Source organism: Sinocyclocheilus rhinocerous, unplaced genomic scaffold, assembly GCF_001515625.1.
Source record: "Sinocyclocheilus rhinocerous isolate Xijiao unplaced genomic scaffold, SAMN03320098_v1.1 scaffold304, whole genome shotgun sequence".
In the NCBI taxonomy this organism is placed as follows: domain Eukaryota; kingdom Metazoa; phylum Chordata; class Actinopteri; order Cypriniformes; family Cyprinidae; genus Sinocyclocheilus; species Sinocyclocheilus rhinocerous.
Window position 1 is genome coordinate 982,551 of NW_015659941.1, and position 23,870 is coordinate 1,006,420.

General features: G+C 36.1%; 1 pseudogene; it reads right to left on the minus strand.

Moving 5' to 3' along the window:
• The window catches only part of LOC107724578 (collagen alpha-6(VI) chain-like), a 50,542-nt pseudogene that overhangs the window by 15,385 nt on the left and 11,287 nt on the right, over nt 1-23,870 (minus strand).

The window sequence follows — 23,870 nt, forward strand, 5'->3', positions numbered from 1 at the left end:
AATTTTGTTGCTAAATTTAGCAACTTTTCAGACTACCCTAGCAACTTTTTCTTCCAAAATCACCTAGCAACAAATGTAGCTATTTTAAAATTTTTTTTTTTTGGCTACTTTTAGCAACTTTTTATAAGTGGCTCAGACAATAAAAAGGCACACATTTTCCATCTAAATTAGTAATTTTCCAGGACATTATCCGTTATCCATCATCCGTTGTAACCCGAAACACAAAATACAATGCGTAATTTAAAATGCAGGTAAAAACCTGTCAATTATTTTCTTAGAGTGTAGCATACTGACTACTAATACATTGCTTAAAACTATAATTGTTCAGAATGTGTAGTTTTCCTAGTTTACTAGCTAATAAAAAAACTTGTAATCGTTAAAAAATGTGTAAGTGTTCAATAATTCAATGTTGTATATAAAAATGGTTATTTATATTTTAACATTATATTATGCATTTATATTATTTTACGAACAAATCTAAATTAACATATAAAAATATATATTTTTTAATGTAGTAACACAATTTTGCGTCGTGATTACGTAATGACGTCATCACGCAATGACATCACAACATCATTTAGCAACTTTTAGCAACAAATCAACCTTCCTTTAGCAACTTCCCCTGAAAATTAGTTGGCAACACTGATCACGTTCCCACGAGTTAATATGATGTTCCCTCAAATTAATATCTCGTGGCCACGACATATTATCATGTTCCCACGAGTGAACCGAACATGTCAGCTCCCGGGCACCGTAGCTTTGTGGTTGAACTGAGTTTTTCTTAACTGATGAACTTTGCAGCACTGATACTGTTATTGAACCTAACTAAATCCACATTAAACCAGACTGAGTTGAATAATGACACTATTGTCTGTTTTGTGCTTTGTCAAATTTGTCAAATTAACGTTGTTATTTTCATGCCTGTTTATTACTGTGGAGTAATATAAATAAATATAAATGTAGGTGACATACATTTTTTGCATATGCAAATCTGATTGTTTTCTTATCTACCTGCATTGCTCGGCTCACATCATCAGCAGGATTTAAGGCGATCACTCCGAGGCCAATGTCTGCAGCCTTGAACTCCAACATGGCTGTTGCAAGGCTGGATTCATCCCTCGATGGCCCGTTTGTGAAGAACACGGCCACTTTCCTGCCTGCCCTTTCGGACACGTTTGAAGACGTTCCGGGCCACGAAGCTCATGGCTTGTCCGATGTCTCTGGTTTTTGTGGTTCTTTCTAGAGCGACTGCTTTTACAGCTTCCAGAAGGGCCGTCTTCTTAAGGTGGTCTGCGAAACGGATCAGGTTCCTGGTCTTGCTGCTGTAGGAGATCACAGACACTCGCGCTCCACATGGACAATTTGTTTCAGCAAAGGAAATGTCTTCCAGTAAGGACAGAGCAGCAGAATGCATTCGCTCGAACACCCGAGGAGTCACACCCTCAGACATGTCCAATGCTATCACCAGGTCTGTGGGGTAAACTGGACACCGGCTCCCATTATCTAAAAGCATTTTGGAAAAGAAAAAAAAACAATAATAAAATTCACTATTCACAAAAAGTTACTAATAAATGAGGCACTGAAATGTTAAAGTATAAGGCAAATCATACCGGAGCAGCAAGCTGTGGAAACAAAATAAAAGATTTTATATGCATTCCAAATGATTTCAAGGTTTAAAAAGGAAAATACACATATAAGGGATCATGAAGAGAAAAAAAAAAAAAAATGTAATAAGATAATGCTAATGACTAGAAATCACTAGCAGTCATTTTGCCTGGCATTCTTTGGATAGTAGGCGCTCTGAACTTACGACAGTTTTTACGGATGTATTCGACCAGGTCACATTCCTTGACGTTCAGAAGCAGAAAAGAAGGACAGAGGGAAAAGAATCAAACTTTTGGAACTGATGAGTAATGTAAAGATAACGCATATTAATATCAACCTACAGGCATTGGACTGATTCCAGGAGGTCCTTTTTCACCCTAAAAATAAAATGAAATTAAATAAACCATTGAATAAATACATAAACAATTAAAGAGAGAAGGAAAGAAAGAAAAACAGAAACATCTTTGTACCTTATTTACATTTGCTTAAACTGACATGGTTTTGTGACGTATAAACATTAAAAATAAAGAAAAGCAATCACAATTTTTAAATCAAATCAATTACATGCCAATTAATCAATTGTATTAGTCACACATCAATTTTGGCTGAGCAATTACCCCACAAAAGATCATTTAAAGTCATTATTGTGTTAGATGAGAAAAGCATTGAATAGACATCACAAAAGAGTAGCTTCAGAAAGAAATATTTTGATTCAACATTGCTTAAATAATGATAAAAATGGGTATTAAAGTTTTTTTTTTTCATATAACTGCATTCTCATAGGCTACATCACACAGTCAGTCGTCATCCTGCATCATGCTCGTCAGCAACTGCATGCAGTGTAAGATGACACAGAGGTCTGGGCGGGAGGGGTGCACTAAATGCATCAATTTTAGTGCATTATTTTTTTCAACAACCCTTATATAATTATTTGCTTAAATTTGTAAGAAAGTTTAGCAAATAACTGACCCTGTGTCCGTCCATCCCGTTCTCTCCTGGAGCACCTGGAGGACCCGGACGACCAGTGTTTCCCTGATCACATCAATGCATAATACAACATAACTGTAATAATAACTTCCTCCAAACATATAGAACTGTCTCTATAATGTTAACTAAATTAATGTCATTTAAAAACATGATTGTTCTGTTGGACATTAACTTTTCAGAAGGTTAATAAATAAGCAAAAAGTAAATCAGATGAAAGCGTACCGGTTTTCCTCGATAACCTGTATGTCCTTTACTTCCACTGGATCCTTTGGTGCCATCCTCACCCTATTATTATAATCACTGATATTAATCAGAATCAGAATCAGAATGAGCTTTATTGCCAGGTATGTTTACACATACGAGGAATTTGTTTTAGTAACAGAAGCTCCACAGTGCAACAGAATGACAGTGACAAGACAGGACACAGATAATAAAAAGAATAACATAAAAATAGACAAAATAGACAATGTACAAAAAGGCAAAAACACAATATATAATATAGACAATTTTGTATGTACAGGTATGATAGGTATGATATGTGCAAATTTGAAATGTAAATAAGTATGTGTGTTAAATAAATAATGTATACTAGTGTTGTGTGTTCCACGATATTAATAATGTTACATAATGTTATATTAGTTTAAAATTACTATTATTAACATTTACACAATTACATAAAACCCATAATGATGAGCTGCAACAGATGTTTAACTAGCTTTAACACACCTGCAAACCAGGGAGGCCAAAGTATCCAATGTTTCCCTAAAAGCAATTTTATTCTGTTAGTTGAATATCCATAAATGTACTCAAGTGAGAGAAAACAAGTCACTGTATTTTCCAGAAAAGAATGTTTGCGCTTTGCTCATGTTTTGTGTGCTTGATGTTAATTGCACTCACTTTGGAATATAAGTCATCATAGCATGTTTCAGATTATTAAAAAAAACACAACTTATATCCCATAAAAATACAATAAATAGGAAAATTAAAACCTTTTATAATATATGATTTGTGAAACAGAAATAGCAGATGTTCAGATGCAATTTCTCTTAGAATTTCTCAGTAAATTTGTGTATGGCACAGGTACCTTGTGTCCTTTAGGCCCAGAAGGTCCATACCCGTCTCGTCCATCTTGTCCCTGTGTGCATAAAATCATGCATTAAACTGGAAAGACGCACAAAACTAGTAGTCAACATTTGAAGTGGATCAAAAAAGTTCATCAATGTTGCCCTAAAACAAGAACGCATTTTGGTTTTAGGTTTTAGGACAACTTTGATGAAAGGTTTTGATCCACTTCAAATGTTGACTAGTGTATTTAATATGGTTTAAATTATTTCAACATTTTGAAGTAAACCATGCACAAATGCAACAACTGACTGGAGGCGCTTTGAATCCCTCTGGTCCCAGCGTTCCCTTGGGTCCTGAGTCACCAGGTGGACCCTAAACACAAGCAGGCACAGTGTGAAAAGAGGAGCATAGAATTGATGTACGACATACAGCTGCCGCACTATTACATAACATACAGTACTGAAGACCAACCAGGTATTAAAGGAATAGTTCATTCAAAAATTAAAATTTGCTGCAAAATTTACTCTCTCTCCATCCAAGATGTAGATGAGTTTGTTTTTTCAGATCCTCTGCAGTGAATGGGTGCCGTCAGAATGAGAGTCCAAACAGCTGATAAAAACATCTGTTTGGACTCTCCTTCTGACGGCACCCATTCACCGCAGAGGTCTGTCTAGCTTGAGTAAATTCAGCAAATTTTCATTTTCGAGTGAATTTTTCCTTTAATTTGACTAAATAAAAGCCAGTCAGCCCTGTAATGTTTTTGGTATTCAGATCTGAAGTGAACTGTTACCACTCAGAAAGGTTATGTTTTCTCATCATTACATTAATTCAGGTTAGCTCGAATTACTGGCTATTTGTGTTTTAAGAAATTAATTTTTTCACAGAATCAGGAATAGTGACAGAAGTAAGGAAGAAGAAAACTTTAATGCATCAGTCTTACATACCCTTGGCCCTCTGTGTCCTCGACCTCCCTTTGAACCTTCAGGTCCAGGTGAGCCAAAGGTACCCTATGAAAACACACATGGTTCTCTCAACAGTCATAGTATTGTTCTCTCTGTGCTCTATATCATATGTTTTGTACTCTACGGCTAAAACATGAACATGCAACTAGATTAAACAACTTAATACACACCTGAATCCCAGGTACACCTGGAGGACCACTGTCTCCCTGAAACCCTTTTGGGCCTGGTTGTCCCTGAACAGACAAAAAAAAAAAAGATCAGGGAGGTATAACAGTTCATACGACATTTAAAATCTGAACAGATTTTAAAACGCTAGACATCATACACTTACCGACTTTAGTCACAAAGGAAAAACTGGGCATCATACACTAAACTTTAAATTCGTTCCGACCACTACAAACTCACACAGAAACATGCGCCTTGTTGCTAAGAGACATGTGACAAATTAAAACAATGTGTGTTCTAAAATCGGCAGAAAATTTTAAACAAGTTTGATATCCTTGAATGGATGGAATCATAGTCTGTAGCTAAAAAAAATAGGAGTCTGTGACCATCATACACTACATGATTTTCTATGGAATCTGTCAACTCAAATCTGCAGTCTGGCTCTGACTGTCGGCAACTAGCATCAGCTTCTCCAGACTGTAAATCTGGGGGAAATCAGGACAAATGTTGTGTAGTGTATTCCAGCCTTAACATTAGAAATCTCTTATCTGCGTGTTTCTTTTTAAATAAAGGTGAAATTTCCAGTTCTCACCACTTGTCCAGGGTAACCAAAATTAAGATTTGCTGCAAAATTTACTCTCTCTCCATCCAAGATGTAGATGAGTTTGTTTTTTCAGATCCTCTGCCGTGAATGGGTGCCGTCAGAATGAGAGTCCAAACAGCTGATAAAAACATCTGTTTGGACTCTCATTCTGACGGCACCCATTCACCGCAGAGGTCTGATGAGCTTGAGTAAATTCAGCAAATTTTCATTTTCGAGTGAATTTTTCCTTTAATTTGACTAAATAAAAGCCAGTCAGCCCTGTAATGTTTTTGGTATTCAGATCTGAAGTGAACTGTTACCACTCAGAAAGGTTATGTTTTCTCATCATTACATTAATTCAGGTTAGCTCGAATTACTGGCTATTTGTGTTTTAAGAAATTAATTTTTTCACAGAATCAGGAATAGTGACAGAAGTAAGGAAGAAGAAAACTTTAATGCATCAGTCTTACATACCCTTGGCCCTCTGTGTCCTCGACCTCCCTTTGAACCTTCAGGTCCAGGTGAGCCAAAGGTACCCTATGAAAACACACATGGTTCTCTCAACAGTCATAGTATTGTTCTCTCTGTGCTCTATATCATATGTTTTGTACTCTACGGCTAAAACATGAACATGCAACTAGATTAAACAACTTAATACACACCTGAATCCCAGGTACACCTGGAGGACCACTGTCTCCCTGAAACCCTTTTGGGCCTGGTTGTCCCTGAACAGACAAAAAAAAAAAAAGATCAGGGAGGTATAACAGTTCATACGACATTTAAAATCTGAACAGATTTTAAAACGCTAGACATCATACACTTACCGACTTTAGTCACAAAGGAAAAACTGGGCATCATACACTAAACTTTAAATTCATTCCGACCACTACAAACTCACACAGAAACATGCGCCTTGTTGCTAAGAGACATGTGACAAATTAAAACAATGTGTGTTCTAAAATCGGCAGAAAATTTTAAACAAGTTTGATATCCTTGAATGGATGGAATCATAGTCTGTAGCTAAAAAAATAGGAGTCTGTGACCATCATACACTACATGATTTTCTATGGAATCTGTCAACTCAAATCTGCAGTCTGGCTCTGACTGTCGGCAACTAGCATCAGCTTCTCCAGACTGTAAATCTGGGGGAAATCAGGACAAATGTTGTGTAGTGTATTCCAGCCTTAACATTAGAAATCTCTTATCTGCGTGTTTCTTTTTAAATAAAGGTGAAATTTCCAGTTCTCACCACTTGTCCAGGGTAACCAGGAGGCCCTGGCTGTCCAGATTCTCCTTTTTCATTTGAAGATTAGAACAGAATAGATTACAACAATATAACAAATGACACTTACAACAACAACATCAACAATACTAATAATAGAATTTATATTTGAATAGTATATTAGAATTGAAATGAATGAATTAGAAAAGAACAGAACAGATTTAATATAATAAACAGCACAATAATAATAATTATTATTATTTTTTACTCATTAGTATATGTTAGAATTAAGAGTAGATTAGAACAGACAATATTAGAAAAGAATGAAATAGATTAAATTAAAATGCAACAAAGTAGACTAGAACAGAAATGAACAGAACAGATTTCTGTGTATATATTTCATGCTACATTACCGGCAATCCTGGTCGTCCTTTTCTTCCTGGAGCACCCTACCAAAATACACTGAGAAGTTATCTGAAGGATAAAACTTCTTAACCCTTATTTAATTCATTTTTTCTCTACTGATGAAGGTTATCCAAGATATCCATTTGTCACACCAAAGTTCAAATACAAATCACGACCATTATGGTACAACACACTAAAACAGGAACCATTCAAAAGTTGGGATCAGGTTCTCACCACTTGTCCAGGGTAACCAGGAGGCCCTGGCTGTCCAGATTCTCCTTTTTCATTTGAAGATGCACCCTATACAGATACACACATTTACCATTACATTACTACAGCAGAACAGAATAGATTACACAATATAATAAATGACACTTACAACAACAACAACAACAATACTAATAATAGAATTTATATTTGAATAGTATATTAGAATTGAAATGAATGAATTAGAAAAGAACAGAACAGATTTAATATAATAAACAGCACAATAATAATAATTATTATTATTTTTTACTCATTAGTATATGTTAGAATTAAGAGTAGATTAGAACAGACAATATTAGAAAAGAATGAAATAGATTAAATTAAAATGCAACAAAGTAGACTAGAACAGAAATGAACAGAACAGATTTCTGTGTATATATTTCATGCTACATTACCGGCAATCCTGGTCGTCCTTTTCTTCCTGGAGCACCCTACCAAAATACACTGAGAAGTTATCTGAAGGATAAAACTTCTTAACCCTTATTTAATTAATTTTTTCTCTGCTGATGAAGGTTATCCAAGATATCCATTTGTCACACCAAAGTTCAAATACAAATCACGACCATTATGGTACAACACACTAAAACAGGAACCATTCAAAAGTTGGGATCAGTAAGATTTTAATGTTTTCGAAGTCTCTTATGCTCACCACGGCTGCATTCATTTGATCAAAAATACAGTGAAAAACAGTAATACTAGCCTGGATGTGGTCAATTTGTTGTGCGGCGCTCGCTTGAGGTGGCTTATCAATGGATTTTACCTGTGCCCCAGGATAAGTTTTTAATCCCTTCTCGCTGTCGGACACCAACGTCTTCGTCACGGAGGTGTGAATCCTTGCAATCCAGTGTGTGTCAGGATGGCTCTGGTAAACTCTAAATCTCGTGAATAAGTCTTTTTTTTTTCCATCACCTCAAGCAAACTGGATTTTTTTTTTGTGACTGAGACTTGGTTGAGTATGGGGGATACAAGCCCCTTTTCTGAACTTGTGCCCTCAGATTGTTCTTTTCTGAACTGCCCTATTCTATGGCAGGGGCGGTGGGCTTGCATCTGTTTTTAAAAGCATTTTTTGTTGCCGATCTTTAAAGACTGAATTGTTTTCGAGTTTTGAAGTTCTCTTGTTTTAGCTAAATATGGATCAGTTAGCCATCGCTGTGGTCTATCGCCCTCCAAATCCTAATAAGGATTTTTGTTTTTTAAATGAGTTTGCATACTTCTTAGGAAACACTGTTCTTCGGTATGATTGGATTTTGATTGTGGGGGACATTAATATTCACATATGTTGTGAGTTAAACTCCTTGCCAAGGATTTTACTAATCTGATTGACTCTTTTGATTTTGTACTGGTGTTTTTTTTTTTTTGTTGAACTTTCTGATCATATGCCTGTTACATTTACTTGCTCTCTGCCAAATCAAGTTTCAAAAACTACGAGGTTTCACAGCAGATTCAGAGACTTTTAGTCCATCTTCTAGTGATGGTTTCATGTTGATGAACATCTTGTGTTGTTCATTTCCATCAGTAATGACATAATGAATTCTGTGGCTCCACTAAGAGAAAAAGAGCTGAACTTTGGTTAACCAACACCACACTTGTACTTAGACAGGGTTGTCTTAGAGCTGAACGAAAGTGGAAAAAAGACTAATTACAAATGTCTTTTGAAATATTATGTGAGTCACTCATTAGATACCAAAAATCACTCATTAGATACCAAAATCTCAGTACTTCTCTGACATTATAGTCACTTTTACATTACTGTTACTTTTAATTCACTTCAAGATATTATTAAGCAGCTTAAACCTACCACATGTCTGCATGACATTATTCCGACACGTTTTTTGCTGCAGGTCTTTGATGTTGTTGGGCCTAGCATTTCAGCTATAATAAGTAAGTCCCTTCTCACAGGTGTTGTTCCTAAATACCTAAAACATGCAACTGTTAAACCAACCATCCACCCCAATTATAGACCTATAACTTATTTTATTTCTAAAATCTTAGAGAAAGTTGTTTTGGAACAATTGCAGAGTTTTCTGGAGCTAAATAGTGTTTTTGAAGAATTCCAATCCAGGTTTAGAAAATATCACAGTACTGAGTGTGCTTTATTTAAAGTTTTTAATGATATTTTGTTGACTGTTGATTCTGATGGGGATTCTGTGCTACTCTTACTGTTAGACTTAAATGTGTGGGCATTGAAGGTTGTGCTCTTAATTGGTTTAAGTCCTACCTGAATGATAGAACTTTTTCTGTTTGTCTTGATGGGTTTTCATCTTCTGTTTTGGATTATGAAGTCCTTCAGGGTTCCATTCTGGCCCCTGTTTTGTTCTCGCTGTATATGCTTCCTTTGGGTACCATTCTTTCTAAACATGGGGGAGAGTGTCTTTTCACTTTTACACTTACACAAATTTATTTAGAAAATAATGTGTTTGGGCCCACAGGTGTGTCAGGAGCTTTTGAAGGCGACCTGGGAGAGTTGGTCCCCTATGTACAACTTCCTGTAAAAAAAACTTGGGTGTTTTTTTTTTTTTGGATTCTTTTTTTATTCTGCCCTCAAATTTGATAAACAGATAAATCCTGTAGTTAAATCTAGTTTTTTTCCAATTAAGATTGTCTAAGGCTAAGAGTTTCTTAACATTTGCAGAGTTTGAGAGAGTGATTCATGCGTTCATTTCATCTAGACTTGACTATTGTAATTCTCTTTATATTGACTGTATTGAATCTTAGTCATTTTCAGATGGTTTAAAATACATTTGCCAGACGTTTGACTTGAATTTGATTATATTTCCCCAATATACACTCTTTTAAAAAAGTTTAAAAATTTAGTTTTTTGGTTTTTAATGCTCTGAATGGATTAGCTCCAAAATATCTTTCTGATCTTTTGAATTTAAATCATTAAGGTCATCTCAACAAAGGTTGCTGGTGGTTCTGAGATCTAGACTTTAGTCGAGTGGTGGCCGAGCTTTTTCTATCGTTGGTCCAAAATTATGGAATAGTCTCCCTTTATCCATAAGATTAATCTCCACAGAGTCTGAATTTAAATCTAAGTTAAAAACTTACCTTTCTCTCAGGCTTACAACTGTTTTTGATTTTAAAGTTGAATTTTCTGATTGGTGTTTTTGATGTAAACTCCCTATATCATTGCTTTGCATTTTTTTTTATTCTCTTTTGTCTCCTTTTTAGATATTTATCCTTTGCCTTTTTGTACAGCACAATGGTCAACTACTGCTGTTTTTATTTTTGCTATATAAATAAAATTTTATTTGATTCAGTTAATGAGACCAGACTGCCCATTCAATTTACCCCAAACAAATTATATCTCAAATTTTATCTTTAACCACTATAGAGACATCAGAGTCAACAGTATCGAGGGCAGTCGTTTTTTTTTTTTTTTTAGGATTGTGGCGTTTTTTTTTCCCCCTGACTGTGCCTTTATATGAATCAGAATGAATGAAAAAGTTGCAGAACCACTGCATTTTAATCAGTATCCAAACAAAGATGTTATATGAGTAGTTTTAGATTTAAATTATATTGTACAGTATAATTTCACAATTCAAAGCACAAAGCTGTGGGCACAGAACACAGAGCGTGGGTGCTGAGGCTTTTCACATCCTGAGCATCTTTTTAGGCTGGCTTAGGGCAGTCGGTTGAAATCGCTGGGGGCCCCCCACAGCCGTGGGCCCCTATAATTGTCACCACCTTTCACCCCACTAGCGACGGCCCTGGCAACACTGTTGGTTCATAGATCGTCCGTTCTTCTGCTCTTTCCTGTTATGACGGTTAACGTTGCTTTGCCACGCATGCTTCTGGATTGATCGCCTGTGACTGACTTTATTTGTCGTCTGACTGCATGAACCGAATACATATACAAATACATGGAGGAATCCATGGATGAATCCTACAAAACTAGAATTTTACTCTTTTAAAAAGGTTCTAGTATGTACAGTTTAGATACTAATATGGACTCTTAAAGTACTGAAATGTACCGTTAACGTACTAATATGTACCATTTTAGGGGTAAATAAGGTAAAAACATGTACCTTTGCATGTAGCTTTTGTACCTTATGATACTGCATCTGTGACAGCTTTGTACCTTTTTTCTGAGAGTGTAGTTACAGTTAGAAGCTACTACAGTACTAGCACAGGTAATATGGCAGCACTTTAATTTACAGTCCTGTTTCGCATGTACATACTATGTACTTATTATAGCAATTACAATACCTGGGTAATAACTAGGTACTAACCTTGAACCTACTCCTAAACCTAACCTTAACCCATGTATTTACCTTATATTACCCAGTACTTTCCGTGGTAAATACAATATACAGTATGTGCATGTAAGTGCACGTACTGTTAAAAATAAAGTACAACCGGTAATACTCACAAGATCACTGTTATCTCCAAGTCTGCCTGGGGGTCCAATAGGGCCCTGGTCACCCTGACAACAAAACAGTCATAACACACTTTTACTAATATTGGTCACACATCGGATATTCTTGTTAACACACAGAAAAATAGGGTTCTAAATCTGATATGTTTCTCATATTTGGTCACTTGATTCTCTTTCTTTAAAGTTCTTAATCAGGTATTTTTCATCAAAACAGTTCAAGTGAGAATAATTGGTGACATCAGCCAAGCAGAAAGTCATTTCAGAGGGGAAGCAGTAACAAGTGTGTCTGTGTCAAATTGCACAAATCTGTTAGTGGTGTTAAAATTAATAACATTAAACATACAGTATATAATTAATCACAACTGTAAATGTGTTACCTTTGAGAGAAAAAAAACTAAAGTTGCATGAAGTCACATGAGAGGATTTTACCACAGTTTGTACCCATAATAACCAAGGACAAATGTAATTTACAACATCTGATTTACGACACATCGCTACTGAAACAAAAACACTCTGTCACTCAAATAGAGTTAACATTTTTCAGAAGAAGTGTAAACAAGGAGGCTTACCGGAAGCCCAGTATCTCCTCTCTTGCCTTTTGGACCTAGAATTGTGTTGTCTATTCCTGGTGCACCCTATTAACGTAAACAGATAATCATATACAGACAAATCAAGTCAGGCTGTTAAGACTGCAAAAAAAAAACAACAACAACAAAAAAACAGCTACTTACAGGATCTCCTCTCAGTCCGCTGTGTCCCTTAGGTCCAGGACTGCCTCTGAAACCATTCACACCCTAAAAGACAGAAATAGTACTGTGAGGAAGCCACTGGGTTGTTTTTACATTTTTTCCTACTTATATTAACAGTGATACAGTAAGTAAACCGCTGTGATCAAACAAAACAGGCGTTTATAATGTGTGTGTTATAACGTAGTTACAGCCCTGCCCAGGTCTCCTTTAGGTCCTGGAAGCCCATTTAGGCCAGCATCACCCTGCATACAACAGAAGCATAGTACAGTGAATCAATTAAATGACTCAATAACTCATTTAATTGCAATGCGGTGCTCAACTGAGCAGTTTCATAGGTCACTTATACTGGGTTTAATTTATTGCAGTATTTGGAAGGCAGCACTTTAATGATATTCCTCAATTTTATACTATATGGTATGGAAGGTATAATTTCATATTTAATGAAATTTAGGATTTAAATTCTGAGATTTCCAAAATCAGACATAACAGTAGTTGCATTTTCACGCATATTTGAATTGTGTGTATGTGTATTATGAACTTTCTTGCATCCAAATAAGTGTCTACTACCAAAGGTGACTTGGCTTATGTGTTGATTTACATGCACAAAAACAGAAAACAAGACTCAAACTGATTTACACAGAACGAATGCCTGATTTCCATCTAGATATCAATCTTATTTTTCTGTGCATTTTATATTTTTCTGTTTTTAATATATTTATTTTATACTTCAATATAGTACAATCATTTTCATTTCTGTGACTGTAAGTGTAGAAAAGAGGCAGAGGAGGGAAATAAAGATGTGACCTGTTCTCCATCCACTCCATCCAGCCCATCCTCCCCATCTTCTCCCTGTCAGACAGAGGTCAAAAGGGTCACACACAGTCATGTTTATGGAAGTAATCAACAACCACTGAACAAATAAAACTTGTATGACCCTAAAATAACATCTGCAGCTTGGAAAAAGCAGATCAAAACCTTCCTAATGAAAAGAGTTAACTTAAGTGCAAAAAAAAATCATTATTCTTAATGAGAATCTGAATGTGTTAGCACCTTTTAAATAAAAATTTTCAATTTTTTAACCTGTTGATGTGTAAAGCAAGTAAAAAATAAATATTGCAAAAAAATTATATAAAGTCTTAATATCTCACTCAATTTTGCGTCTAATGCAAATTTGAATTGTAACATGTTATTTTTTTAAACGAGACAAAGATACAAGTTCAAAAAAAAAACTTTTACATTGTTTATGAGGTGTGAATTGTGGTTGTAAAGAAAACAGGAGGACAAACACTCATTAAAGCACTTTTTAGTGTATGGGTCATTCCACGAAATCGGTGCCTGTTGCGTCCCTAAGAAATAATGAAGCATAGAATTAATATAACAATAAATAAATTTGCGATTTAAAAAACATAGCAATACTATGTATTCTTTCATCAATATTACATCAAATTAAAGTCAATTAAATATTATTTTAAATAATTTAAATAGTATTTATGCTAATAAGTGTAAGGTTTTCGGCTTGTCCCTCACTATGATTTTTCTTTTTCAGTAGGATTTTTAATTGGCAAAAATTATATAAAAATCACATTTGTATATATTGTTCTAAATACAGTCTCATTGCTAAGCAATGTTTTTGGCATAAGTATACACTTTCTATAAAATATAAATCATTTTATTGGTGTCCCCTGATTTCATGTCAGCCCTGTTAAAAAAAACCCCTTGTAAAATAATGGTACATTCAAGTTACATCACTTCTAGGAGGTTACATCATCTCTTAACCAGGATTCCAACACTTAACACAAGCATGTTTCTCTCACTCCTACGGAGCCCCGCACATGACATGCAAGAAAAAATAAATAAATCGTGCGCACGACTTAGCAAATCGAGGGAACGAATTAGTAAATCGTGCGCACAATTTATAAATCGAGGGAACGAAATAGTAAATCGGTGTCCCCTGATTTCATGTCAGCCCTGTTAAAAAAAAACCCTTGTAAAATAATGGTACATTCAAGTTATTATCACTTCTAGGAGGTTACATCATCTCTTAACCAGGATTCCAACACTTAACACAAGCATGTTTCTCTCACTCCTACGGAGCCCCGCACATGACATGCAAGAAAAAATAAATAAATCGTGCGCACGACTTAGCAAATCGAGGGAACGAATTAGTAAATCGTGCGCACAATTTATAAATCGAGGGAACGAAATAGTAAATCGTGCACACGATTTAGCCTAATATTTTTTTCCTGCATGAACGAATTAGTAAATCGTGCGCACAATTTATAAATCGAGGGAACGAAATAGTAAATCGTGCACACGATTTAGCCTACTATTTTTTTCCTGCATGCCATGTGCGGGGCTCCGTACACTCTTCTATAATGCTCTATTTTTGATGATTTATGAGGCTTGACTGAGGGGGGAACATAATGCAGTGTCAATACTGGTACCATTTTTAAAATGTAAATTTAAACAATTATTTATTACATTTAATATAATCAATATCTTCAAGTAAAATCCTTTCAAAGTGAACAACATGTGCTTTTGTGAACTTTAACTTTAGCTAGAAATGAGCAATTTATTTCGAAATCATCAAACCTGTTACTGTAAGCCCTGTTACTTTTCAGAGTAAGAGGTTTTGACATGTGGGAAACAGGGATGACAGATTAGGTGTCACCCTGTTTTTAAGATTGTCTGTGTAAAATGCAAATATGTTTAACGGTCACCCTGGGTGTATTATTGAGCTAATGCCTATATCATTCAGTGTGGGTGGCATATGAGCATCAGCTAAATTTTTTGTTAGTATTGTAGGTATTGTTACGATTACTAACAGGGTTGGATGATCCGTCTCAATAAAACTTTTTTTTTCCCATTGTCAATAATGCATCCATGTAAATTCATTTACAAACAAGAGCAGCAAGGTGACTGCAGACCCTCACCATCTTGCAACGTTCAAGAAAGTGAAACCAAATTTCAGCATCAAGATCTTGGTCTGGTTTCAGATGATCACAGAAAGACCAAGATCTGATCAGCTTCCTTACCTAATAATTGAACCAGATTAGTATATTTTAAGTTCTGTGAGGGGACACAGACAAACAAATGGAACGCATCTAATTACAATAACCTTAAAACATTAGATATCTTAGAAATGTAATGTGCTAAATTGACAATGAACTGACTGTAACTGAAAAACTGACTGTTTACTATTGTCATACAACTATGCCAAGTAAGTGCAAAACAATATAATGCAATTTAAAATGGTAAAACTTTACAGTATTATGTAAACAACTGTCTGCAGTATGCTGAAGTATGTGTGTACTGTCATCCCTGTTACTCTGGTCAGTCCTGTGACTATGACGCCAACCCTGTTGCTGTCATTAATTTCATAAAAATGTTTAAAAATTATATTTGATACAGCTTTCCAGGTTTTTCCATTGTAACTATATTTTATTTTGGACAAAGCTCTTTTTTTAATATCTCTCTTGTAAAAATATGTTTTTCTTAATTGACGTGGTCACCCTCCAAAATTAGAATGTTCTTGGTCATCTGAATGATAAGAGGGTTGTGAAAAGAGGGACTAAAATGCTGTCTCTTAATAAAAGCTTGCATATGAATCCGCATGTCTCTCGTCTCATAACAACAGGGTTGACAAAAATACCAAAACATGAGGTATAAAAATAGTCATAAAATAATCAATTGCATAGTCTGAGATACACAATACAATTTCTTGTCATTTTAAAGTGTCTTCATTTCATGGATATTTAAAAATAAATGTTGATTAAACATTTTATTTTTTAATTTTTCCAAGTTGAAAAGGCACCAATTTTGTGGAATTACCCGTATACTTCTGTCCGAACAGTAACTGTTTAAGTGGGAGCAATAATAGGGCTAACAGCCAGTAAATAGAATAATAACTCCTGTTACTCACTTTTTTTCCAGTGTAGCCTCTCTGGCCCTATTAAAATAAGATTTAAAATCATTTATTTTATTCAGAACAGCTGTAAAATAATCTCATTTGGTTTAACTGTCTTCATATACAGAAACATTAAACACTGACATAAATATATCCTAGTCATGCAGTTAGTAATAATCATGCAGGTAGCATATACTGTACAGCAGGGGTCCCCAAACTTTTTTTTTTTTTGTGAGGGCCACATAATTTTTCCTTTCTTCAATGGGGGGTCAGGTCAGTCTGAACAGAAAATTACATGGGCCGGAGGGCAGGGCCGTTTCTAGCCAATTTGACGCCCTAGGCGAAATCCCTATTGCGAAATCCCTATTATATATATATATATATATATATATATGTGTGTATATACAGTATATGTATATATTTATATATATACATATATGTATATTCTTTTCAGACACCAGTTGCTTGTCACATTCAAATTGGTTGTCATAGTAACGACACTAATTTGTGGAGATTCAGTGCATTGAGTTCCACAAATCTGAAAAGCACTGACAGAGCCCACTGATCTAATGGCGTTGTTGGCCCTGCCGGAGGGACTACTAGTATTACTGTGGAGAATTTATTATTATTTTAAATGCATTTATTATGCCTCCAATTCCTAGAATAGTTTATTATTTTGTTATGCACCGTACAGACAAATGATCATTACTTTTCAAGAGATATATAGCCTATTAATAGAGCATTATTACTAGCATAATGCCTTTTTTAGTGCATCTGAAATCAAAACATTTACTTACTTGTGCATTTAAGTAAGTATGCACACTAATTAGTGTGAACTGTGGGCTTGCTTCTGGCTGGTGAGAAGTCCAATGTCAGGTTCCATTCCTGTCACAGCCAGTCTCGAAGACTGATGCAATTGTTCATCAGTGAGTTTTCATAAGTTTCATGCATAAAAAGGTTTGCTCATAGATATACGTGCTGCCAAAAAGTGTGGGACATCTTTACTGCATGCCTTTTGATGTTTGGGTATGTCTCGTTAGGGATGGCAGCACAGAATTCAATGAGACCGAGGGGCTTAAATGAGCCTTTCAGAACATCACAGTTCTGTAACTCAGCCAACTCAAACTGATAAGAAAGCAGGGCTTCATCAATGTCAGCAGCAAAGGGGTTCTGGAAAAGGCCGATTTCTTTAGCGTGGACATGTAGCTCACGGAATCGGACGTCAAACTCCGCCTTCAGCATTTCCAGCGCTTCCACTGACTTTTCAGCTGGGAATGGGGTCACTGGTTTCTCAGCTGAGAGGCTCTGGGTAACGGGGAGATGAGTGAAGTCTTGCTTTTGCACTTGTCCCACAAGCAGTGCTAGTTTCACCTCAAATGCTTTTATGTGGGAATACATGTCACATATTAGTTTCCCCTTGCCTTGGAGCTGCAAGTTGAGGCCGTTCAACATTTCTGTTAAAAAGGCGAGGTCCCATTTCTATTCTGCGTCGATCGGTTCTTGGACAGTTTTGCCCCTTGTCAGAAGAAAGGCATTGATTGCCTCAAAACTCTGCCCCGGCTTAACCATCGGACTTCAGTGTGGTAAAGCACATCTCTGTGAGCAGACTCTAGCTCGGAGAGAAAGGCTTGGAACTGCTGGTGTTTAAGTCTGATGAAGCTTATACATGACACCACCACCTTCACGACCGATTCCCACTTCAGAACTTTGCAGCAGAGTGCTTGCTGGTGAATCAGGCAGTGGACATGTAACGGGGGGTGAGACCTCTTTCCTCCATTTCTCTATTCATGCATCCTATAAGCCTCCTCGATGTGCCAACCATACTAGGAGCCCCATCAGTAGTAATGCTGACCAGCCTAGACCAGTTTAGACCCAGCTCTTCCATTGTTTGGCACACCAAAAATATCCTCCCCTTGTCGAAGTGCCTTTTAGACTTTGTAGGGCTGCCAGCTCCTCAGACACTTCAAAGGTTGAATTAACTCAGCAAAGAAAAATTTGCAGCTGTGCTGTGTCCTGCACGTCATTGCTCTCATCCAGTGCTAATGCAAAAAATTCTAATTCTTTCTCTTTCTCCTGCAGCTGGGCATATACATTATGCTATCTCGAACGGATGACTAGTTCAACTGGGTTTGGTGTACAAATGTATTCTTTGAACACAGACACTGTTTCTTAACAGATGAGACAAACAGCCAACAAAAAAACAATCACTTGTCCACTTTTGGTTAAATACCCTGCATTCTGAATCAACCTTTCTCTTTCCCAACCATTTGGCCATTTTGTTATCTCTTTGAATTTTCTAGCTGGCTCATGCATCACCTGTTTTATCGCGATGGTACATTATGTTGAACGTACCATTCTGTTGGTAGGTGAATTTAAAAAAACAATTAGGCTACGTTAATAAATAAGGGAAATTTTAGTTTGCAAGCCAGCCTTTATCATTAAATACAGACATGATATAAGTAAAACATACAGTATATTTAAAATTAAAGTTTTAAAATATGACTAATATGACCAAATGTGGGGGTGGGCCGCATTCGGTCCGCGGGCCGTAGTTTGGGGACACCCTGATATACAGTATCCATCCCTAAAAAAATTACTTCAGTCACAGTTAATGTATGAATGTGTTTGAACCGTTATTTGATTTGTTGATTAATCTTATTTTAAATGATTACTTCTTGAAAGTAAAAACAGAAAAAGTACCAGCTTAAAGTTGTATTTACAAGTGGTGTATGAAGCACTATCTTGCCATACTAAGATAAATCCAGAAATTCCAAGCAGAACATTGCACTGATACAAACAACATCAAGAGATGCATCTCCAATGATAATCGAATGTTACATTACCTTGATTCCTCTGTTTCCAGGGCAACCTTTATGTCCCGTAGTTCCATTCAGCCCTGGTGATCCTTGCTCTCCCTGTCAGAAACAAGACGGGAGATAGATTATTTATCCTTGGCATATACGGCATACATCCTCTATAAAACATGTGTATCCTGTCCTATCCGGAATCAGTGTTATTTACATTCAGCATGCACACACTGAATATAAAACATCGCTGATTATGTTCAGCGAAAGCGCGCGCATGCTCAACGTAAACAACGCTGATAACATTCTGAGGTATTCTCCAAAATGGCGGAAGACAGTAACTCGGGAGAATAATTGTTGAGTAAATTATGTTATTATTGTTTTCTTTGCGTACAAAAAGTATTCTCGTAATTTTGTAAAATTACGGTTGAACCACTGATGTCACATGGACTATTTTACCGATGTCCTTGCTACGTTTCTGGATCTGGGAACATTGCGGTTGCATTGCTGTCTACGGAGGGCTCTCAGATTTTATCAAAAATATCTTAATTTGTGTTCTGAAGATGAACGAAGATCTTACGGGTTTGGAACGGCATGAGGGTGAGTAATGACAGAATTGTCATTGTTTGGTGAACTAACCCTTTAAGTACATGTAAGCTGACAGTTTCACTTACCATACTACCTTCATCTCCTGGAAATCCAGGATGACCGTTCTGACCAGTAAGGCCCTGAATAAAAGAAAAACAGGGATGCTGACACATAAAACCTGAATTTCTTTAAGGCATCATAGCCATGTTCCTGATGTGAAGGCCATTCAAAAATCATACTGCCTTTTAAGATACCTAATTTTAGTTCAAATAAAGTAGCAATGCATTTATCATTAGCATAATGACAAAATGTGTCAAGCTAAGTGAGAAAAAAAATCCATCCAAGAGAAACAAAGCGAGAAAGAATAGTAAATCCACAATATTTATTTTCTATTCTCTTGAGGGGCTTTGACCTTTTGCCCTGCACTTTCAGGGGGTCCTCGTGGTCCAGGAACACCGGTGCATGAACAATGTACATCACAGCATTTCCTCAGTGCCACTGTTTCCTGAGGGGAGAGAAAGGCGCACAATGAGTGAAACGGTTTGTTTTTTGTTGCTGAAGTCACAGGCCATGCATCCAGTCGAATTGTTGGGTATTTTACTACAAATGTATCCGTCACTTGGTAGTATCTTGAAAAATTAAACAGGTGACATTCCTGAAAACTATAAACACATCAACAAAAGTCACAATCCAGACTACTTTAAATATTTGTCCAGTTGCAATGGTTTGTGTCGACCAAAATATGTTTTGTGTGTTGATTTATAATCTACAAAGAGCATCTGGAAATCAAAGATGTTCATAATATTAATGTTAAAGGGGTCATATGATGCTTTTTTAAAGATCATTATTTTGTGTATCAATATTTGATGAATGTACGATAAACAATTTTGTGTGCAATTTAAATGTGGCTTAAAGAACACAAGAAAAATCATTTATTTTTTTAATGAGAAAATAAATAATAAGCACAAGATTTCTTTCAGAACAGCTGCTGTTGAACTGTTGTATCTGTTGTGCAATTTGTGCAGATGGTGTAAAAAAAAAACCTGCAAACTGCTGCTTTGTTTATTTTGAGTAAACAGTACCTTTAAGCATTGTTTTGATACTTACAACCTGTTTCATAAGATCGTTGCCTAAATTTAGCATGTTGACGGTCAGTGGCTGCATGTAGCCGAAACCCCTGCCAAATTCCAGCTGGTGAACGTCCATTATTCCCTCCAAAGACACGATCAACAGTGCACTGACTCCTAGTTTACACATTAGAAATAAGCACACATGGGTTTAATACACAGTAACTATAAAGGAAATAGATAAGGGTCACAGTCTTTGACTTTTTGTGGAAGAAAAGTCCACAAAAAAGGCAGGGAAAACATGGCACAGGCACACATGGGAGCTACTTATACAAGACTGCTAATAAAAATAAAACCTAGTGTTTCCAAATCAAACAAAACAAGTCGGTTGCAATTTATTTTGATGGTCCCTTTAACACATTCTGTTGCCTAAAAGTAACGTTGCACCAACATGTCTACTAACTCTCAGAGTGTTAGTAGAGTATTAGTAGACTGGTAGGGTTAGGGTTAGAATTTTAGAAAGTTGACATATTTGCAAAAGTTACCTATAGTCAGTAGAATGTCTTTTGGGAGACATTCACAATAAAGAGTTAGCAGATATTAAGCAGACAGTCTACTAATATGACAGTTAGTAGACATGTAGGTGCAAAATTACTTATAGTCAACAGAATGTTCAAAAGGTACCATCAAAATAAAGTGTTACCAACAAGCCAATATGCAGTTGTATCCTTTTACAAAATGTATTAAAGTTCTGTACATACACACACATGGAATCTCTCTAGTGTAGGTTTGGCTGGACCAATCTTGAAATACTTTGCAATTACTCAGATTTTTATGGTTCAGCGATAAATGTCATCGGAGGTAGGAAATTCAGAGCTCCATGTTGGCTTTTTCAAATGGAATGTTAACATAAGTCGTAGTTCCTTCTCAGGAACTCCATAGGCCTTGCTCAACCCCAAGTTGAGAATTCAAGATGGCTGCTCCCTACATGAAATGTAAGTGAAAGCTATAGATAGCCTACTATAATATTTAGAAAGCTTCTGTTATATTCCAGTGTCTTATACACTCATTACATATATGTGAACATGTTGCTATGGTGTATGTGAGTGTCTGCGGTTACAAAATGTGGTGTAATGCTCAGTTTTTGCTAACACTGCTAATGCTAACAGTGAGTGAACTACATTACATTCTTTCTGACTTCTCTGCTAGAACATGGTCCACTTGGGTGTGACGTCATTCCCACGTAAATTAAACGCAGCAAATGTGTGGACTGTGAAAACGGAAGTATCCGAAAACAATGACGCATGTCAAGCTATGTGATATTGTACCCATAGATATCTATGGTTAGGTATGCACCGATACCACGCTCCTATACTCATACTCATAAAAATGCTCCAATACCAAATGCCAAAGTGTGAACAGTGCCAGACAAAGAAACCCCAACAACCGAACAACAGAGAGCAGAATGGAGTTATTAGAGATTAAGGCTGTCTATGAAGTACATGTATGTAATTAATATAATGTTAAACATTCAATATTCACACCTGTATAGCTGACGTGCGCAAGCTGATAAGTAAAACATGCTGAGTGGATTGAGTGCGCGGCAGCACAGATGTATGAACTTGTTGAGCGAATATTCCTTTCTCTCAGACACATCACTTGAAAGTTTGTACTTCAGTCGGATATGTCAAAAGCAAGTATGTTAAACAATGCACAAGTTACTAAAGTTACTTGACGGTAAGGAGAGGGAGCGAGTGAGTGCGCGCACTTCTGTTGCATGATCTTGATTGCTGTTCACTCACTTAGCACACACATCATTTGGATTAAAACTAAATCATAAATATAGAACAAACTAAAATTATAGAGGCAATCACTATAAACAACATATATTTTAACCGTCAAGCATACACAACTTTATTTAAAGCGAAAGTGAAGCTAGCAGCCTGTGTGAAATAGCTAGACTATACTATACATTTCTCTCTCATTCCGCACCAATACAAATATGTGCACACGTTGTGCGTGTTTTGCTTGCTTGACGTTAATTTCATTATATGAGTGGCTTTGGAATAAAAAAATAAAATAAAAAATGAGACTTAAATTTCAGAAAATATGCTGTTACAAGATTTATGTATAACGAGTGGATCTCTGCATTATTACAGGAAAATATCTTGTGATTACAGTACTGAGCCGCTGCAATGGAACTAAAGATGAAATACGAGAGAGCAATAAAATGAACAGTGAAAGTAACAAAAACTTGTACAATACATTTTAATGGAATTAATTAAGTGTGAAAATAACTGAAGGAAATATCTATTTGCCAAATGAACCGAGCCAGCTAACATTATTTATATTCTTTTGGTTTCTGTACCCAGTATTTTTTAAAAATTACAAATGTAATGAAAATACAGGTATCAGTACTCATTTTTGGCAAGTACCAAAAATAAAAGTATCAGTATCTGCCTCGTTCTGGAAAAAGTGTTATCGGTGCATCCCTATCTATGGCTGTACCAGTATTGTTGTGCCTGCTATTCATTTTCACAGTGCTGTTAAAGATAAATGTTACTTTGTACTTAATATCACATTACTCTTAATATTACATTCCTGCAAATATGACAGGAAATTTACACCCAATGGCTGTTCTGTGGCAAAACACAACTATTGTGCATTTGAATATATGGAATAGCATTTTTGAGTGTGACCTGGGTGCCCCAGCAAGTGGTGGGATATTTTGCTAATAAAGTTTTAACTTTATTATGTCTAATCTCTCGGTATACCTCAGAGAGCTTACATTTTACACACATGCAGTAAGGTGATTTAAGCGTTTTCAGACATTTCAATGTGAGCAAACAACTTTTTGAAACCTCTTGAAAACACTAGTGGACAAAACGAAAACACCGTTTTCAAATATATCCAGATTAATGTGGACGTAGCCAAAGACATCACTTACCACTTTCCTTAAGTCTCCCTGAACTCGCCATTAAACGCTGAATGTTAACATCTAGCCCATCTGTGAAGATGATCAAAACCTAGACACAAGCATATGATTAAATGCCAGGGAATTGTGAATACTGTTTTCTGAGTACCATGAAGTACCATCAAAAACCAAAAAAAGTACA